The 19554-nt window shown below is 50.6% G+C and overlaps 1 pseudogene; it reads left to right on the plus strand.

Annotated features, from left to right (window-relative positions):
- The first annotated feature begins 4339 nt into the window (after positions 1–4339).
- LOC109943134 (uncharacterized) lies at positions 4340–19464 on the plus strand (annotated as a pseudogene).
- The last annotated feature ends 90 nt before the right edge of the window (positions 19465–19554 follow it).

The following is a 19554-nucleotide window of genomic DNA, read 5'->3' on the forward strand; positions in this document are numbered from 1 at the left end:
AGCCGAGTATATTGCCGCAGGTCATTGTTGCGCGCAATTGCTTTGGATGAGGCAAACCCTTAGGGACTATGGTTACAAATTAACCAAAGTTCCTCTTCTATGTTATAATGAGAGTGCAATCCGCATGGCAGATAATCCCGTTGAGCATAGCCGCACTAAACACATAGCCATTCGGTATCATTTTCTAAGGGATCACCAACAAAAAGGGGATATCGAGATTGCTTATATCAACACTAAAGAACAATTAGCCGATATCTTTACCAAGCCATTAGATGAACAAACTTTTAACAAACTTAGGCATGAGCTAAATATTCTTGATTCTCGAAATTTCTTTTGCTAATTTGCACACATAGCTCATAAATATACCTTTGATCATGTCTCTTTTATATGTTATGACTAATGTGTTTTCAAGTATATTTCAAACCAAGTCATAGATTGAAAGGGACTTCGAGTCTTCGGCGAAGACAAAGGCTTCCACTCCACTCCATCGAATTACTCATCCTTCGCCGAGCAACTCTCCGCTTTTGGTATAATCTTCACTCATATGTCTTTTACCAAAGGGGGAGAAAGTAATTAAAAGGGCTTATATTTCACTCAAGTATCCGTTTTTGGCGATTCATGCCAAAGGGGGAGAAAGTATTAGCCCAAAGCAAAAGGACCACCACTACCAATTTTCAAAATTTGAGTCTTGAAATGATGAATTTTTCAATTGATACCGTATTCAAAAGGGGGAGAAACTAGTATTTTCAAAATTGGTATCTTAAAACCCTCTTGAACACTAAGAGGAGGATTTTATTAAGGGGGAGTTTTGTTTTAGTCAAAGGAAAAGCATTTGAAACAGGGGGAGAAAATTTCAAATCTTGAAAATGCTTCTCAAAATCTTATTCATTTACCTTTGACTATTTGCAAAAGGACTTTAAAAAGAATTTACAAAAGAATTTGCAAAAACAAAACATGTGGTGCAAGCGTGGTCCAAAATGTTAAAAATAAAGAAACAATCCATGCATATCTTATGTGAATTAATATTGGCTCAATTCTAAGTAACCTTTGCACTTACAATTATGCAAACTAGTTCAATTATGCACTTCTATATTTGCTTTGGTTTGTGTTGGCATCAATCACCAAAAAGGGGGAGATTGAAAGGGAATTAGGCTTACACCTTTTTCCTAATTGATTTTGGTGGTTGAATTGCCCAACACAAATAATTGAACTAACTAGTTTGCTGTAGTCTATAAGTTCTACAGGTGCCAAAGGTTCACAATAAGCCAATAAAAAGACCAAGAAAGGGTTCAAACAAAGAGAGCAAAAGACATCCCAAAAGGCACCCTGGTTTGGCGCACCGGACTGTCCGGTGTGCCACTGGACAATGTCCGGTGCACCAGGGCACTCGATGCTGAACTCGCTACCTTTGGGAAAATCAGAGGGCGCTCCGCTATAATTCACCGGACAGTGTCCGGTGCACACCGAACTGTCCGGTGTGCCAGCGGAGCAACAGCTACTTCGCGCGCAACGGTCGACTGCAACCGCATTCAATGCGCTACAGTGCGCGCCAGAGTCAGAGCACGCGCAATTGGCGCACCGGACAATCTACAGAACTTGTCCGGTGCACCACTGGACAGCCCAGAGGCCCCACAAGTCAAAGCTCCAACGGTCGAACCCCAACGGCTGGCTGACGTGGCTGGCGCACCAGACAGTGTCCGGTGGCACACCGGACTGTCCGGTGCGCCATGCGACAGCAGTCTTCCAAATGCCATTTTTGGTGGTTGGGGCTATAAATACCCCAACCACCCCACATTCAATGGCATCCAAGTTTCTACACTTCTACACCTTACAAGAGCTATAGCATTCAATACAAGACACACTAAAAAGATCAAATCCTCTCCCAACTCCACACAAAGCTTTAAGTGATTAGAGAGAGAGATTTGTTGTGTTCATTTGAGCTCTTGCGCTTGGATTGCTTCTTTTCTTTCTCATTCTTTCGTGATCAACTCAATTGTAACCGAGGCAAGAGACACCAATTGTGTGGTGGTCCTTGCGGAGACTTTGTGTCCCGTTTGATTGAGAAGAGAAGCTCACTCGGTCTAGGTGACCGTTTGAGAGAGGGAAAGGGTTGAAAGAGACCCGGTCTTCGTGACCACCTCAACGGGGAGTAGGTTTGCAAGAACCGAACCTCGGTAAAACAAATCATCGTGTCTCGCTCTTTATTTGCTCACGATTTGTTTTGCGCCCTCTCTCTCGGACTCGTTTCTATTTTTAACGCTAACCCGACTTGTAGTTGTGCTTAAGTTTATAAATTTCAAATTCGCCCTATTCACCCCCTCTCTAGGCGACTTTCAGTAACTATGCTATTGCTCAACCTTATCATCAAGTTGTCACTGTTTTTAAGATGTTATTGTCCCAGAGATGAAATGTGTGCTATTGTTGTTAATACGATGATTAAACAAGATCATGTCTTATTAAACGGAACATGGAGTGACCACCTAGGACAACAGTGCAACCATAAGTGCTATCATGGCTCTCGCTTTGGTAATTAACTTAATATGCTTAGTGCTTGGCAACCTTTTCTGAAATATGGGAAAGAGAGGGGCGACAGTGGTGGTAGCTCATGTTAACATGGAGACACAGTCTTGGCTAAGTTGCCTTTCCCAGAGGGCGTCCACACTAACCTAGAAACCTTAGCAGGTTGTTTCGTATTAAGTGTATTTTATGAAAGCCTCATAGCGGATCCCTAGCCATTCATCTTGGCAGTGTTTAAGGGTATGTACAACCTAGGCTAGAGGGGATACAGGGCTTGTGGGTAAAGTGGTACCACCTCTGCAGACTGTAAAACTAATATGTTAGCCGTGCTCACAGTTAAGAGCAGCCTGGACCCTCACATGATAAATGAAATTAAAGATGGAGAATAAATCGTGATCCTTCGGTTTAAACAACTTGCTTAAGTGGTTTCACTTAAGTGCTTTTGAGATATAATCATCATGCTCATGATTTAATTGGGTTTTGGGATACACTTATAATTAGTAAGATAGGTGTTGTAAATAAAATACTGACCAACTAAAATGCTTACCGCTTAACCATAGCCTACCTTGTTAACCTTCCATAATTCTACCCATTTGCTGAGCCCCCATCGTAAGTGAGCTCGCCCCTTGCTAGAATTTTGCTTAGAAATTGATGAGGAAGACTTTGACGATGGTGTTGACGAGTACTGAGTCTAGCGACACTCCGTTCATCTTCATGTGGGAGATTTCCCATGTAATTTCTATTGTACTTTGATTATGATATTGTTTAAGGCTCTTATGTCCGGATGATGTAATGAAGTTATTATACTCTCTTTTACACCTTCATTGCATTGTCTCTTGATATATTACGCTTGTGATGTCAACATATGTGTGAAAAATGGATCCTGGCACACATATGCGATGCATTCGATTTTACCCCTAAAACCGGGTGACACTACTACTAGGGTAAAAAGTAATGAAATGGAAGATATATTGATTGGTTCGATTTTTTATGCCTACAATCGGTTGTGTGACACCCCAGGTGTCAATTTCGCATTATGTCGGGAGATTAATCCCAATCTCATATGCTCAGTGAAAATTTCTATTTCTCGATCGTGTCTATCTCTGTCTATCAGGCTTTCTCATGGAAGTTCACCGAATTTGGAGTTAATCGATCACGAGAAACAACCAGTTTTGGAGCCTATTAAAACTTTTTATTTCTCGGCTCGAATGCCAACTCGTTAATCATTCTCGATTTATAAAATCTTGTCTAAAGATCATTTAATCAAAACACTCGACTATTGTTAGTGGAGCTGTGCCCGAGTCTAAATCCTCAACCTTCGATCTATGTCCAAAAAATTAATCCGACTCCGTACTCTCACACGGAATACTCAGTACGTCGTCCTCTAATTATTTCTTACTCGACTCGGCCAAATATCTCATGTCCGAACCGAATTCAAAACCCAGTATCGACAGCGATTTTAAATTATCACACTTCGCCTTCTCCGACTACAAATCCGAAAGCCAGTCGTATTTCGAGACAAATTATTTTCGAATCATGCGAAGGGAATTATTTTCGAGCAAAGTCAAACCAAACTCTCGACCGAGTTAATCGCGTAGTCGTCCGTTCGTCCGAACTCTGTTTCACTCTGTTCCGCGTACAGACGAATTCCGCACGAGCATTTTTATTCCGAAAAATAATTTAGCGCAGTCCGTTTGCGTGTTTGGGCCAGCCCAACCCAGCCCAATTGGGCCCATTTGAAACCCTAACCCTAGGGTTTCTCTATAAATACGGATCCCTCTCCCTTGCCCTTGGTCATTTTGCATTCCCACCCCTCCACTTTTTCCAGCCGCCACTCTCTTCTTCCTCCTCTCCCACACGCACAACTCTCTCCTCCTTGCTCCATGGCGCAGCAGCAAGGTCCCTCTTCCCCACATCCGGTCGTCGTCCCCCTGGTCCTGCTCGGCGATGCCCTTCTCCCCTAGGCCGGTGAGCAGGTCTTCTTCCTCCCTGCTTCACGGCAGCAAGCATGGACGCCGCTGCTCTTTTTTTTCCTCTCGCTCTGCTCGCTCGGCCGCCAGCAGCCATGGCCGACCTCCACTTCCATGGAGCAGGCGCCCCCAACAGCCATGGCGCCCTTCCCTGTTCTCCAGCGCCCTCCCTACCATCTTCCATCCCATGGGCGCGAGCTCCACCCTCGGCAATGGACGCTGCGCGAGATCCCCCTAGCGCCCCTGTTTTTCCAGCCGTGCAGCTCCCTTTTCGACTTCCATGGTCGCCCAGCTCCCTGTCCGTGGCGCCCAGGAATTCCAACAGCAGCTCATCCCCTCTGTGGGGGATAGATATCCCTCGGGTCCACTAAAGAAGTAAAAGGCCTCACGAAAGGCCCGAGGGCCCAATAATTCGTAAGGTCATTCTTTAGTGGGCCTGGGGAAAGACAACCAACAAAGAAGAGAAGACGTGAGACCAGATTGGTGCAAGCCCGGACGGCCCACATCGTTGAACGAGTAAATCGCAACGGAGACCCGACTTTCCCGCGCTGAAGCCCCCATGCAATGGAGCCATGCAAGGATAAGTCGGCGAGGGTTACGTAGGGATAAACTCAGGAGATTCACTACCTTTCAGCTACTTGTTGTTATCATATCCACGTGTACTGCCCCACGGTCGAGTATATAAGGCCTAGGGGGCACCCCTTCAGAACGATCGACCCTGTTTGACATAGCCACCCACGTAAAACTCTCTGCGCCCTCTATCAGAGAACCCTCTTGTAACCACGCTCATATACTCACCAGGACGTAGGGTGTTACGCACTTCTAAGTGGCCCGAACCTGCAAATCTTGTCCATTGTCCCTCGTGCGATCGGCACGAACCATTTTGCTACAGTCGTTGACACCGTCCTACTCCTAAAAACACCTTGAGGGGCAACCCCGGGTGTGCGGTCGGACCCAAAACACCGACAGCTGGCGCGCCAGGTAGGGGGTGTGTCGACGATCCAAGCTAGCTCAATGGCCGTCACTTTCCACAGCAAGATCGCCGTGCGTCCCGGATCTGTATTCTGCTTCGGGACAATCTCGTCCGTAGCGGATGAAGAAGGAATTCTACACCGCCTCGCAGATCTGCCGGAACAGAGGTCTCCTCCAACAAACTCCGAAAATGCTGGAAAGACGCTACCTCCGGCTCTTCGGAAAAAGATCGTCTCCGGGGAGGCTGGAGCTAGAAGCTCGCTGACCCGGAAGACTCCGCTGTCCACTTCCCCGACGAAAGAATGGACACGGGTCGTGAGAAAGAAGGAGACCAGGGAGAGGCAAGTCGTTCTTCCCGGCCTCAAAGGAGAACGGAAAGAAAATCGCCGCGACAGCAGTACCGTTCTACCCCGACGTCCTCTTCATCGGGAGAGCAGAGTCGCCCGCCGTCTCTGACGATGAACCGACCGCGCCTGGAGAAGAACCACCTCAGCGAGAATCCCGCCGACGAAGAAACCGACGCAGGAACGTTCGGCGGCATCACGCAGCTGGAGAACGGGATCCGGAGCAGCCTGTCTCGCGAGACGAGGTCTCAGAGATAGGAGAAACTCCGGAAGAACGCGTCTTCAGGGAACGAAGGAACTCCCGACGACGTGATCGCCGGCGGACTCAGGAGCAAGCCGAGCAAGATACAAGGCAACGACGCGAGAATCCGCTCTTCGGGCGCAACCTGAACCCCGACTTTGCCCGAGCTATGAACACGCCGAGCGAAGTCGGAGGCGTTTTAGCTCGGATAGCTGACGGTCTTCCTCGGACTCCCGACGCCGAAGGATACCGACGCCTGTTCACTCAGGCGGCCAACCATCTTCTATCGCTCGCTCACCCGCCGAACGATTTGCGACACGCCATCAACAGTCGCCGAGACGCGCGAAGCTCTATCAATGCTTCGCGCGAACGGCGGCATGAGAACGAAATTCGCCGTCGGGAGGAGTATGACCGAGATCATGGCTTCCCGACTCAAAGCCAGGCCACCCGAACTGAGTCGGCAACAGCTTCAACTGGTGGTACCACCCGGGGACGGTCGAGGAACCACCACCGCCACTCCCCTCCCCGGGACAGACGTCATCCCCGACGACAGGAGGACACATGCGGAGTATCCGCCCTTACTCCGCGCCTTAGGGCCATCCAATGGCCTCCCAACTTCAAGGTATCCAATGTCGACAAATATGAACCTAAGCAGGATCCAGGGGGTTGGTTAGCCGTCTACACCACCGCTGCTCGGGCTGCCGGAGCATCCGAAGACGTCATGACCGCGTATCTGCCCATCGTCCTTGGGCAAGATGCGCTGCAGTGGCTACGACATCTACCCCGACACTGCATCGACGACTGGGGAGACTTCAGTCGACGTTTCACCGCCAACTTCCAGTCTCTCTCCGACAAGCCAGCGCAACCATGGGACCTCAAATCCATCAAGCGCCGGGGGGATGAGACTCTCCGGTCATACCTTAAAAGGTTCCAGACCATGAGAAACCGCATCCCCGAGGTCACGGAGGCGGCCGTGATCGAGGACTTCTACAGAGGATCTAACGACTCGGCTTTCGTCCGAGCCATACTACAAAAGGCGCCGACTACCTCCGAGGAGCTGTTCCGGGAAGCCGACCTCTACATCACCGCCGACGAGCGGGCCCAGGATCTCATCGGAGGAGCAAAGCCTGCACCGGCAGCACCACGACGGGACGCGAACCAGCCATCCAACAAACGCTGGGAGAAGAGGCCTCGTGAAGAGGTACACGCTGCCGGACCACCCGCCTCTCGCGCCCGAGGAGGGCCTCGAGGAGGCGAGCGCACGCTGGACGACATCCTCGACGCCCAGTGCCCGTACCATAAGGACATGCGCCACACTCTCCGCAACTGCCGAGATTTCAAGCACTCCGTCGGGCATGGCCGACCCTTCCAACCCCTACCACCTCCTCCGCCGAGGGGAGGACCAGGTGAACCACGACAGCCCCATCAGCCGGAGGAGGGAGGAGGAGGAGGAGCTTTCCCGCGCGTTGACAGGGAGGTCAACGTCATCTTCGGCGGACATGGGTCGCAGGAGAACAAAAGACAACAAAAGCTCAACGACCGCCAGATACTGGTGGCGACCACCGGCCCTCCCGCCCCATACCGGTGGTCGGAGCACCCAATCACTTTCACTCGGGAGGATCAATGGCTCAACTTTGACCATCCAGGCAAATACCCGCTCCTCGTCGATCCGGTGATCCGAGAGAGCCGGGTAAAGAAGGTGCTAGTGGACGGGGGGAGCAGCATCAACGTCACCTTCCCCCGTACGCTCCAAGGCTTGGGAGTTCACCTCAAAGAGCTCCACGAGTCAGACACTCCTTTCTTCGGCATCGTGCCGACGGAAGGGGAATACCCGCTGGGCCACATCTACATGCCGGTCACCTTCGGGACTCCGGATAACTACAGAACCGAGTTCCTGAGGTTCGAGGTGGCGAACTTCGACTGCGGGTACAACGCCATCATCGGAAGGCCGGGGCTAGCCAAATTCATGGCCATCCCGCACTATACCTACATGATACTGAAGATGCCAGGACCGCAAGGAATCATAACTGTGCGCGCCGACTTCCAAGGCGCCGCAGAATGTTTCCGAGTGGCCATCCAAGCAGCCCTCACCACCAAGCCGTCGACGGTTCCTTCTACGCCGGCGAACTCTAAGCCTGAGGAAGACCTCGCCGTACTGGCAAACGAAGCTCAGGCCGCGACCTCTATGCGGTCGACTGAAGAAACCAAGCGAATCAACCTGGGGTTTGCTGATGAGCGCAAGACGGCCATCATCAGCTCCAGTTTGAATGACAAATAGGAAAGCGCGCTCGTCCAGTTCCTGCAAGATAACCGAGACGTATTCGCATGGCAACCTGCGGATATGTCGGGAGTCCCGAGGGAGTTGGCCGAGCACAAATTGAAAGTCTATCCTCAGGCGAGGCCGATCCGGCAAAAGCTGCGTCGTTTCACGCCAGACAAGAGAGAGGCCATTCGTGCCGAGTTAGCTCGCTTGGTCGCGGCTGGATTTATTAGAGAAGTATTACACCCCGAGTGGTTAGCCAACCCTGTTCTTGTACTCAAAAAGAATAAAGTGGATTGGCGCATGTGCGTCGACTATACTGATCTCAACAAACACTGTCCGAAGGATCCCTTCGGTCTCCCGAGGATAGATCAGGTGGTGGATTCCACCGCTGGGTGTTCTGTGCTGTCTTTTTTAGATTGCTATTCCGGGTATCATCAGATTAGTTTGGCAAAAGAAGACGAGGAAAAAAACGGCGTTCATCACCCCGTTTGGTGCTTTCTGTTATACCTCCATGCCGTTCGGCCTCAAAAACGCTGGAGCGACTTATCAGAGAGCCATTCAAACATGCTTAGCCGATCACTGGGGCAAGCGTGTGGAGGCTTACGTAGACGACGTGGTGATCAAAACGGAGAATCCAGAAAACTTCATCGAAGACTTACAGCTGGTTTTCAACAGCCTGAGAAGATATAGATGGAAGCTCAATCCTGAAAAATGTGTTTTCGGGGTACCAGCAGGAAAGTTGCTCGGATTTATTGTCAGCCACCGGGGAATTGAAGCTAATCCAGATAAGATTGAAGCTATCATGAAGATGGAAGCTCCTCGGTCGCAAAAGAAGGTTCAGCGACTCACTGGATGTATGGCAGCCCTGAGCAGATTTATATCCAGGCTGGGAGAAAAAGGTCTGCCATTTTACAAACTACTCAAGAAGGTGGATAAGTTTCAATGGACTTCAGAAGCACAAGAAGCTCTAGACGCACTGAAGAAATTCCTGACAACACCACCAGTATTGAAACCGCCCCGGCGAGCTACGCCGACTCAACCGGCTGAAGATTTGCTGCTATATATCTCTTGCACGACTCACGCGGTAAGCACTGCGTTGGTAGTCGAACGAGTGGAAGAAGGGCATGCCTACCCGGTACAACATCCTGTTTATTTCATCAGTGAGGTTCTAGGCCCATCGAAGAAAAAGTATCCTCAAGTTCAGAAGCTATTATATGCAGTACTTCTAACTGCCCGCAAGCTGCGCCACTACTTTGACGATCACAAAGTCATAGTAGTTACTGGTTTTCCAATAGGGGACATTCTTCACAACAAGGAAGCCATTGGCCGAATAGCCAAGTGGGCTTGCGAGTTGGGATCCCATGATATCGAGTTCCGACCTCGCACTGCCATCAAGACTCAAGCACTGGTTGATTTCGTATCAGAGTGGACAGAACAGCAAGTTCCAGACAATCCAGAAACGGCAGAAGTATGGCGAATGTATTTTGATGGCTCGCTGAAGCTGCAGGGAGCAGGAGCAGGGATTCTCTTCACTGCACCTGGAGGCGAGCACCTCAAGTATGCTCTCCAGTTGCTATTCCCGGCCTCTAACAACGCAGCCGAGTATGAAGCTTTGATACACGGATTAAACATCGCCATATCATTAGGCGTCAAGAGACTGATGGTGTATGGAGATTCTCTGGTAGTCATCAGTCAGATAAACAAGGAATGGGATTGTTCAAGTGATTCAATGGGAAAATACTGCGCCGTCGTCCGAAAGCTAGAAGATAAATTCGAGGGTCTGGAGTTTCATCATATAGAAAGAGATCGGAACACGGCGGCCGATGTACTGTCCAAGCTCGGATCCGGTCGGACTCAGGTCCCGCCCGGGGTCTTCGTGCAAGAAATTCTCCAGCCGAGCATCTCGACGGATCAAATAGAAGAGTGCAACATCATAGATCAACCCGAGTCAGACTCTGATGACTGGAGGCAACCGATTATTAAGTATATAAAGAATGAAGAAGAACCAGATGACAAGAACTCGGCAGAGCGCATTGCCAGACAATCAGCTCACTATACACTCATTGGGGAGGTATTATACAGGAGGGGCGCGTCAGGCGTCCTCATGAAGTGCGTTCTCCCGTCCACCGGGAAGCAACTTCTGGAGGAAGTCCATGCAGGGCAGTGTGGAGTACATGCGGCATCCAGAACACTAGTCGGGAAGGTTTTCAGGTCAGGATTCTATTGGCCAACGGCGAAGAACGATGCAGCCGAGTTAGTTCAGAGATGCGAAGCTTGCCAATACCTGTCAAAGCAACAGCACATGCCAGCACAGCAGCTACAGACCATACCAGTAACTTGGCCTTTCGCATGCTGGGGATTGGATATGATTGGACCTTTCAAGAAAGCTCAAGGAGGATACACCCATGTATTGGTGGCAATTGACAAATTCACTAAATGGATAGAGTTCCAGCCCATTGCCTCTTTAACCTCCGCTAAAGCCGTGGAATTCATACAAAGCATAATATTCAGATTCGGGATACCAAACAGTATCATCACTGACTTGGGATCCAACTTCACCAGTTCAGAATTCTTTGACTTCTGCGAGCAAAAGAGCATTCAGATTAAGTACGCATCTGTAGCCCATCCGAGAGCCAACGGGCAGGTTGAGCGAGCCAACGGAATGATATTGGAGGCACTCAGGAAAAGGGTCTTTGATAAGAACGAAAAATTCGCAGGAAAATGGATAAGAGAATTGCCTTATGTTGTTTGGAGCTTGAGAACCCAACCTAGCCGGGCCCTGCATGGAAACACTCCTTTCTTCATGGTCTATGGGTCGGAGGCAGTACTACCTGCTGATCTCAAGTTTGGGGCGCCAAGATTGATCTTCGAAAGCATAGCAGAAGCCGAAGCCACCAGGCTGGAGGATATTGATGTACTTGAGGAAGAACGACTGAATGCAGTAATCCAATCAGCACGATACCAGCAGACCCTAAGGCGCTACCACGACAAAGCTGTGCGGCAACGTTTCTTTTCGATAGGAGACCTCGTCCTCCGCCGAATTCTAACGGGGGAGGGACGGCACAAGTTATCACCCTTATGGGAAGGGCCATTCATAGTAGCAGAGGTCACTCGGCCCGGATCGTATCGCCTCACCCAGATGGATGGCACAGAAGTTGGGAACTCCTGGAACATAGAGCACCTCCGAAAGTTTTACCCCTAGCTGTATTTCAAAACAAGCCGGGGCGACCATGTATTCTGTAATAATGGAAATACGTCATCAATAAAGAGAGATTTCAAAGATACTTGGCTCGTTTATGATTGACTTGCATTCTTACTAACTCGGGGTGACCACTATGCCCTACAAACGGAGCAATCGACTTAAGTCGGCAACGACTTAAGGCGGTGCAACATGCTCACGCTTACTTAACTCGGGGTGACCACTATGCCCTACAAACGGAGCAATCGACTTAAGTCGGCAACGACTTAAGGCGGTGCAACATGCTCACGCTTACTTAACTCGGGGTGACCACTATGCCCTACAAACGGAGCAATCGACTTAAGTCGGCAACGACTTAAGGCGGTGCAACATGCTCACGCTTACTTAACTCGGGGTGACCACTATGCCCTACAAACGGAGCAATCGACTTAAGTCGGCAACGACTTAAGGCGGTGCAACATGCTCACGCTTACTTAACTCGGGGTGACCACTATGCCCTACAAACGGAGCAATCGACTTAAGTCGGCAACGACTTAAGGCGGTGCAACATGCTCACGCTTACTTAACTCGGGGTGACCACTATGCCCTACAAACGGAGCAATCGACTTAAGTCGGCAACGACTTAAGGCGGTGCAACATGCTCACGCTTACTTAACTCGGGGTGACCACTATGCCCTACAAACGGAGCAATCGACTTAAGTCGGCAACGACTTAAGGCGGTGCAACATGCTCACGCTTACTTAACTCGGGGTGACCACTATGCCCTGCAAACGGAGCAACCGACTTAAGTCGGCAACGACTTAAGGCGGCGCAACATGCTCACGCTTACCTAACCTAGGGTGACCACTATGCCCTACTAACGGAGTTATCAGCTAAAGTCATTGACGGCTCAAGCCGGTGCAGCTTACTCGCGCTTATGCAATTCAGGGGATGACTTCCATATCCCACAAACAAACTTCATAATCATCGTGCGTCGTTTCATTACTACAAAATTACGAACTAATGAATTCTGATACAATAAAAAAGCAGTTATATCATCTGAATACCAAACTGAGGCCCTCTAACTCGACCATACTAATACACGCTCAAAGCACGCAAAAGGTTTTCTATTTGGCAATGTCTTTCTCAGGAGCGACCGACGAAGAAGGGCAACTCGAGGAATCAGGGGCAGCATTCACATCGGCTCTTATGTCTTCAGGGACAACCACGCCAGGTCTTCTCATCAAGATTCGTCCTGCCCGAATAGCCTTGTCAAGGGCTTTATCACGCTGAGCTTTGAAAGTGACAGCGGTTTCTTCGGCAACTCTAGTAGCCTGCTGAGCAGTTTCTAACTCCTGAGCAATGGATTTCTTAGAAGCTCGGAGTCCCTTGATGGTGGCATCCTTTGTTGATAGCAACTGTGTAAGGCGGGTCACTTCGTCCGAGGATTCTTGCAGCTGACGACGCTGATTTCCAGCTCTTCCATCGTAAAACGGTGGCTCCTCTCCAAGATGGTTAACGAATTGCTGGAATCTCGGTACAATCTGTCCAGGTTGTCGCGAGAAGCAGCAAGGATGCGTTTTTCTTCCTACAAGCAAAAATCAACTCATTCAGAATCCATGAGCATGATAAGGTGAAGCACGGTTTCGTAAGTTACCTTTTCAGAGTCAAGCTGAGCATGAAGAGAAGAACTCAGAGCGTTGGCATCATCCAAAGCCGCGGAGACCTGACTCAATTCGATCTGACTCTGAGAATACTTCTCCTCGAAGTCAGCGCACCGTCGAGCCATTTCAGCTTGATCCTGGGAATGTCTTTCTTCAAGAATTGTGATCTGTCGAGTCATCCCTATCAAGAGGTATTCAAACAAAATGAGGTCAGAAGGTAAAACAATCCACGGACAAGAAGAAGAAGAAAGGACACCAACCAGCATTAGTTGCTTCCAACTCGGATACACGACCCCGAAGCAATACCGGATTCCAACGCTCAAGAGATGAAGCCACTTCCGGGATGGAAGCTCCCTGCGACTTCAGCTGGCTGGCCATTCCATCCACCAAAGCCTGATAAGAAGAGCGGATGAACATAATGACAACAATTCATGCAACATAAAGATCAAACTAAAGCACAGCACATCACCTGGAGGTTGGAAAAGAGCGAAGGGATTCCCAATTCAGGAGAAATCAGCTGATAACCAGGTGCCAGACCACCACCCGAAGCAGCTTGCAGCAGACCAGCAGGAACGAGCTCAGTACGTTCAGCAGAGCTTAATGCCAGACCAGTGGGGATGCTGCCCCCTAAAGCGACCCCCTGATTCAAAGTTTGGGCTACCACCATGCAGCCAGAATGTGGAGGAGATCCTACGTGAACGTCCATGGAAGTACAGGAAGGAGACCCTGCTCGGACACCCTCGGGGGCTGGGTCATAGTTGGCGCTGCCCACTTGAGCCGGATCATCCCCGGCAGTACCCTCGGGGGCTGGGCAGTGGCTTATGCTCTTCATCCGAGCTAAGTCATCCCCGGCGACATCCTCGGGGGCTGAGCATGCGTCGGCACTATTCCTGGGGTCCAAGCTCTCTCCAGTAACCACTTCTAAGGTTGATGGGCCTTCGATTACTTCCATGGGACCAGGACGATTCAAATCAGTCTCCCGACCCTCGAGATCGCGCTCTAAGGTCGGCGAGGCACGGGATGACCTCAACCCAGCATCAGGCACAGCAGCACAAGCCCCTGTCGCATCATCATCCACAGGCTCTGATAACAAGTCCTCTGGGACCATATCCTCCAGAGTTTGCTCAAAGTTGGACAGGGACAGTTCTTGCAGACCAATAAGGGCAGATAAAGCAGGAGAAGGAACTCCACTACTTCCACCGCTGGCGATGAACTGCCGACTGTTTTTCCGAGTTAAAGGAGCCTCATCTTCTTCCTCCTCATCTTCCACAGCAACAACGCAAGCAGCACCCCCATTGGGATTGGCAACACATGGAGCACACCCATTGGGATCAGCAGCAGTTTGGTCACACCCATTGGGGTCAGCGTCGGTAAGGCCGGTTGCAGGCACTTCTTCAGCAGCAGGAGCTAAGGTACTGGCGTCCTCATCAAAACTGGATACTCGCCGGAGGCGTCTTCTCTTCTTCTTTTGCTCGTCAGCAGAAGGCTCAGGCTGACTGGTCCGGCTGGGGCGCTTCGGGCGAGTACTGACAGGTTTCGGGACATCCAAGGTTGTATCAACCTCTGGAAGGGGCGCCACTGCCAACGTACCATCAGGAGCAGCATCAGATGAATCCTCAGCTAGCAGATCAAGCATGTCATTTATGTCTGCATCACTGGGGTTCAGGGGCACTTCAAAATAAATCTGCCGTTCATCATCAGGTATCTCCCCGAGCGAAGCAACCAAAGTACGGACCTCTTCAGCAGAAGGTCGCACTCTAAGACCCAAATTGCTATCAGTCACGGGTGGATTGGACACAAAAAGGGTGAAAGCTTTGGGAGAAGGAAGGTTCCAAGCCGAGTAAGCCACTGGAGCACCAACGTTTGAGACTTTACCCTTGAGGATCATCTCAAGTCGGCTTACCAAGTCAACAGAAGGAATTCTCCTATTGGTAACTCGGGTTGAGTCGGCCAGCCCTCGATACAGATATGCCGGATAGGCCCTGTCTTTTAGCGGCTGAATGTTCTTGAAAACAAAATCTGTTACCACAGCTTCAGCAGTCAGACCTCTCTCTTTCAGTAATCCGACTTCAGAAAGCAACACGCCTGCCTCGGCCACCTCTTGATCCGTGGGAAACTCAGTCCAACTCGGAGTACGAACGTCTGGCTGTCTTCCTGACCGGGAGGGGAGAGAATTTCCATAGTTATCAACTATAAACCACTCCAGACGCCAACCTTTAATGCTGTCTTTGAGGGGTATTTCGAGATACTTGGTTTTCCGCCCACGACGCATCTCCAAACTGGCACCTCCGACCAACTGATGTTGCCCCCCGGCCATCCCAGGACGGCAGTGATACAGATACTTCCACAAACCAAAATGCGGCAGCACGCCGAGATTAGCTTCGCAAAGGTGAACGAAAATAGAGATTTGGAGAATGGAATTAGGGTTCAAATGAGTCAGGTTGATGTGATAAAAATCAAGGAGGCCACGGAAAAAAGGAGATATGGGAAGGCCGAGGCCGCGGAGAAGGAAAGGAGCGTAAACTACTGACTCGTGGGTATCTTCGGTTGGGACGGTAGTCCCGTGGCAAACCCGCCAAGAACAGAGTTCCCGCGGAGGAAGAACCCCGATGGAGACAAGACGGAGGAGCTCAGCTTCGGAAATAACAGACATATGGTTACCTGCGAAGGGTAACTGACTGTTGGGGTCGATTGCGGGGATCACTGCAGCAGACGAGTTCGCGGTTTTCCTCTTGGGCGCCATCTTGCTTCTCGCTGGCAAACAGAGTAGGAGGCGAGTGGCGGAGAAGATTCAGATGCGGAAATGCAAGAACTAGGGCACGGAAAGCAAAGGCGGCTAAAGGCGCGACTCTCAAGGGATATTCTTGGGCCAGATACCCTTTCAAAAAGTGCCCAGTCATCACCCGGCGGTTATTTCCGAAATCCCAGCGTGCCACGTGGATATCCGACAGTTATTTCCAAGAAAGCCGACGTGCCGCTTCATCACTCGGTTATTATCCTCAAAGTAACTCGTGAAGCTGGCTATCACTCGGCGTGTCCTCTAACACGCCGACCACGTGTTCAATCGCTCGGCGTTGCCTCTAAAATGCCGACGCCGACCTCCAATCACTCGGCGTGTCCTCTAACACGCCGACCACGTGTTCAATCGCTCGGCATTACTTCTAAAATGCCGACGCCGACCTTCCATCACTCGGCGTTGCCTCTAAAACGCCGACCACGTGTTCAATCGCTCGGCGTTGCCTCTAAAATGCCGACGCCGACCTCCAATCACTCGGCGTGTCCTCTAACACGCCGACCACGTGTTCAATCGCTCGGCATTACTTCTAAAATGCCGACGCCGACCTTCCATCACTCGGCGTTGCTTCTAAAATGCCGACCTCGTGTCCAAATCGCTCGGCATTACTTCTAAAATGCCGATGTCGACCTTTAAACACTCGGCGTTGCCTCTATAACGCCAGGCTCGTATTCTGTCGCTCGGCATTACTTCTAAAATGCCGATGCCGACCTTCTATCGTTCGGCATTGCCTCTAAAACGCTGGTCTTGTGTTCGATTGCTTGGTGTTACTTCTAAAACGCTGATGTCAACCTTCACATCGCTCGGCGTTGTTTCTACTATATCAAAAGAATCAGTTCAACATTCAGAAAAAGCAACAACGAGTCATCGAAAAGGGGAGTCAACGACAGTTCTTCATTAAAGGGAAGTTAATGAGTTTACAAACCAACTCTTCGCGAGTTGGTGCTTCCCTACTTCTACTCTACATTACTACTACTACTAAACTACACTAATTACTACTACATTATTCTAACTATACTAATATCTAAAGACCAGTGGCGTTTAGCCACTGGCCCTGCTGCCGCTGCCCTTGCCGCCGCCGCCTCCGGTGCTGCCCACGCTGCTGCCGCCCTTGGTGCCGCCCTTGCCGCCGCTGCCTCCGCCGCCGTTGCCGCCATCACCGTCGCCGTCGCCACCGTCGTCGTCGTCGCCGTCGTCGTCGTCGTCATCCTCGCCCTCGCCGCCGTCCGAGTCCTCCTCGTCCGAGGAGAACTCAGACTCATCCGAGCCCTCGAGCCCGGAGCGCTCGACGGCCCGGATGTACGTCCAGACCTCCGCCGCAAGCCCCTGGGAGTCGTCTGAGTCATCAGACGACTCACGCAGGGGGATGGGAGCCGGAGACCCCTCGGACTCAGAGGAGAACTCCTCCTCTGAGTATTCCGAGTCACCAAACTCCTCCGATGGAGGAGTCGGCTCACGCTTGCGCTTGTTGTTCTTGCCCATGGTGGAAGCAAACAGAAGGGAGGAGAAGAAGGCAGTAAAGAGCAGCAAAGAGATGTGAAAAAACCAGAGAAGCAAAGGGGTTATTTATAGAAGGGAAAAGCAACCGCTCGCTTCCAACCGCGGTCTCTGAACAGTCGCAAGGCATTCAATAAGCACTCCCACCCATCTGAAGACACGTCAGACGGCGGACGCCGTTTCATGCAACACTACACCCATTGGGACTCCAGTCAACAGTGCAAAGGATATGATTACACTAGCCGTCCCATCGCATTACTACTCAGAAGCAGTCGGCTAAAACACTCAGCGTACCAAGCCGTCCCTTGCCCACACCCATTGGGGGGGGACGCCCAGGAATTATCAGTATATTTTTCAAAACGGTCACATCCGTGCAAGACATGCAGTGAATACCTCAAGACAAAAATGAGATATCAGTAAGGATCAGAGGAAAGCCAAATATAGCCAGCAAAGTACAAGATCTGGCCGACAGAAGCGACGTGAAGACTAGACAGAGAACGTCCGTCAAACGTCCAATCAATCGCAGAAGCAAATAAATTGCACCACCTAGCAAGATATGGATGGATTACAAACTCGGCTGCTAAAGACAAAATATATGCTGACCTCTGCAGCAAAGTTTTGATGACATAATGCTGACTTCCAAAGCATAATGCGAATAGCTTCATGCCAATTTTTTCAAGCAAAAGGAAGACCTTCGAATGGATTATCCTCAAAAAATCCATTTGAAAGTCGGGGGCTACACCCATTGGGTGCACCTCCGGTGCACCCCATGGAGTATCATTCTAAACCGATATAGCGTCGACTTCTAAGGCGTAGAGCAAGATTGAAAAGACCAATCCTCAACCGAGATGCAGGAGCGCGAATGGAGATAACCTTTGGAAGAAGACCTTCGAGTAGATTATCTTCTAAAATCTACTCAAAGGTCGGGGGCTACACCCATTGGGTGCACCTCCGGTGCACCCAATAAAGTCCAGAATCTTACAATCCAAATTGCCGACCTCTAAGGCACAAGCTCAAAACTAAACTTCGGTCGAACGAGTGATCAGAGCAAGAGTAGGCAACAGGAAATTATTTTTCGGACCTTGGATCTTTGAGTAGATTACCTCTAAATCAACTCAAAGATCGGGGGCTTGTGGGGGATAGATATCCCCCGGGTCCGCTAAAGAAGTAAAAGGCCTCACGAAAGGCCCGAGGGCCCAATAATTCGTAAGGTCATTCTTTCGTGGGCCTGGGGAAAGACAACCAACAAAGAAGAGAAGACGTGAGACCAGATTGGTGCAAGCCCGGACGGCCCACATCGTCGAACGAGTAAATCGCAACGGAGACCCGACTTTCCCGCGCTGAAGCCCCCATGCAATGGAGCCATGCAAGGATAAGTCGGCGAGGGTTACGTAGGGATAAACTCAGGAGATTCACTACCTTTCAGCTACTTGTTGTTATCATATCCACGTGTACTGCCCCACGGTCGAGTATATAAGGCCTAGGGGGCACCCCTTCAGAACGATCGACCCTGTTTGACATAGCCACCCACGTAAAACTCTCTGCGCCCTCTATCAGAGAACCCTCTTGTAACCACGCTCATATACTCACCAGGACGTAGGGTGTTACGCACTTCTAAGCGGCCCGAACCTGCAAATCTTGTCCATTGTCCCTCGTGCGATCGGCACGAACCATTTTGCTACAGTCGTTGACACCGTCCTACTCCTAAAAACACCTTGAGGGGCAACCCCGGGTGTGCGGTCGGACCCAAAACACCGACACCCTCCCAGCGCCCCCTTCTGCTCCATGGCTGCAAGAAGCCTCTCCATGGCTGACGCACAGGTGGCCAACAGCTCTGCTCGCCCCTTGTACCTTGAGCAGCAAGAAGCAGCGCCCCTATCTCCTTTTCCCCGCAGCCCCCACCAAATCGACGCGCCGTAGGTGCTCGACAAAATGCGCAGCTCCATTTCTCCATGGCCGCGAGCTTTTCCTTGCTGCGACTGCCTCCCAAGGACAGCGCGTAGCAGCCTCCCCGTGGCCATGGTCTGCAATAAGAAGTCGCGCGCTACATGTTCGATGTTTTGCGCAGCAGCTCCGACGTCTCCGCGCGGCTCGCTGCTTTGTGCTGCGCAGCG

Source organism: Zea mays, chromosome 10 (genome assembly GCF_902167145.1).
Source record: "Zea mays cultivar B73 chromosome 10, Zm-B73-REFERENCE-NAM-5.0, whole genome shotgun sequence".
NCBI classification, from domain to species: domain Eukaryota; kingdom Viridiplantae; phylum Streptophyta; class Magnoliopsida; order Poales; family Poaceae; genus Zea; species Zea mays.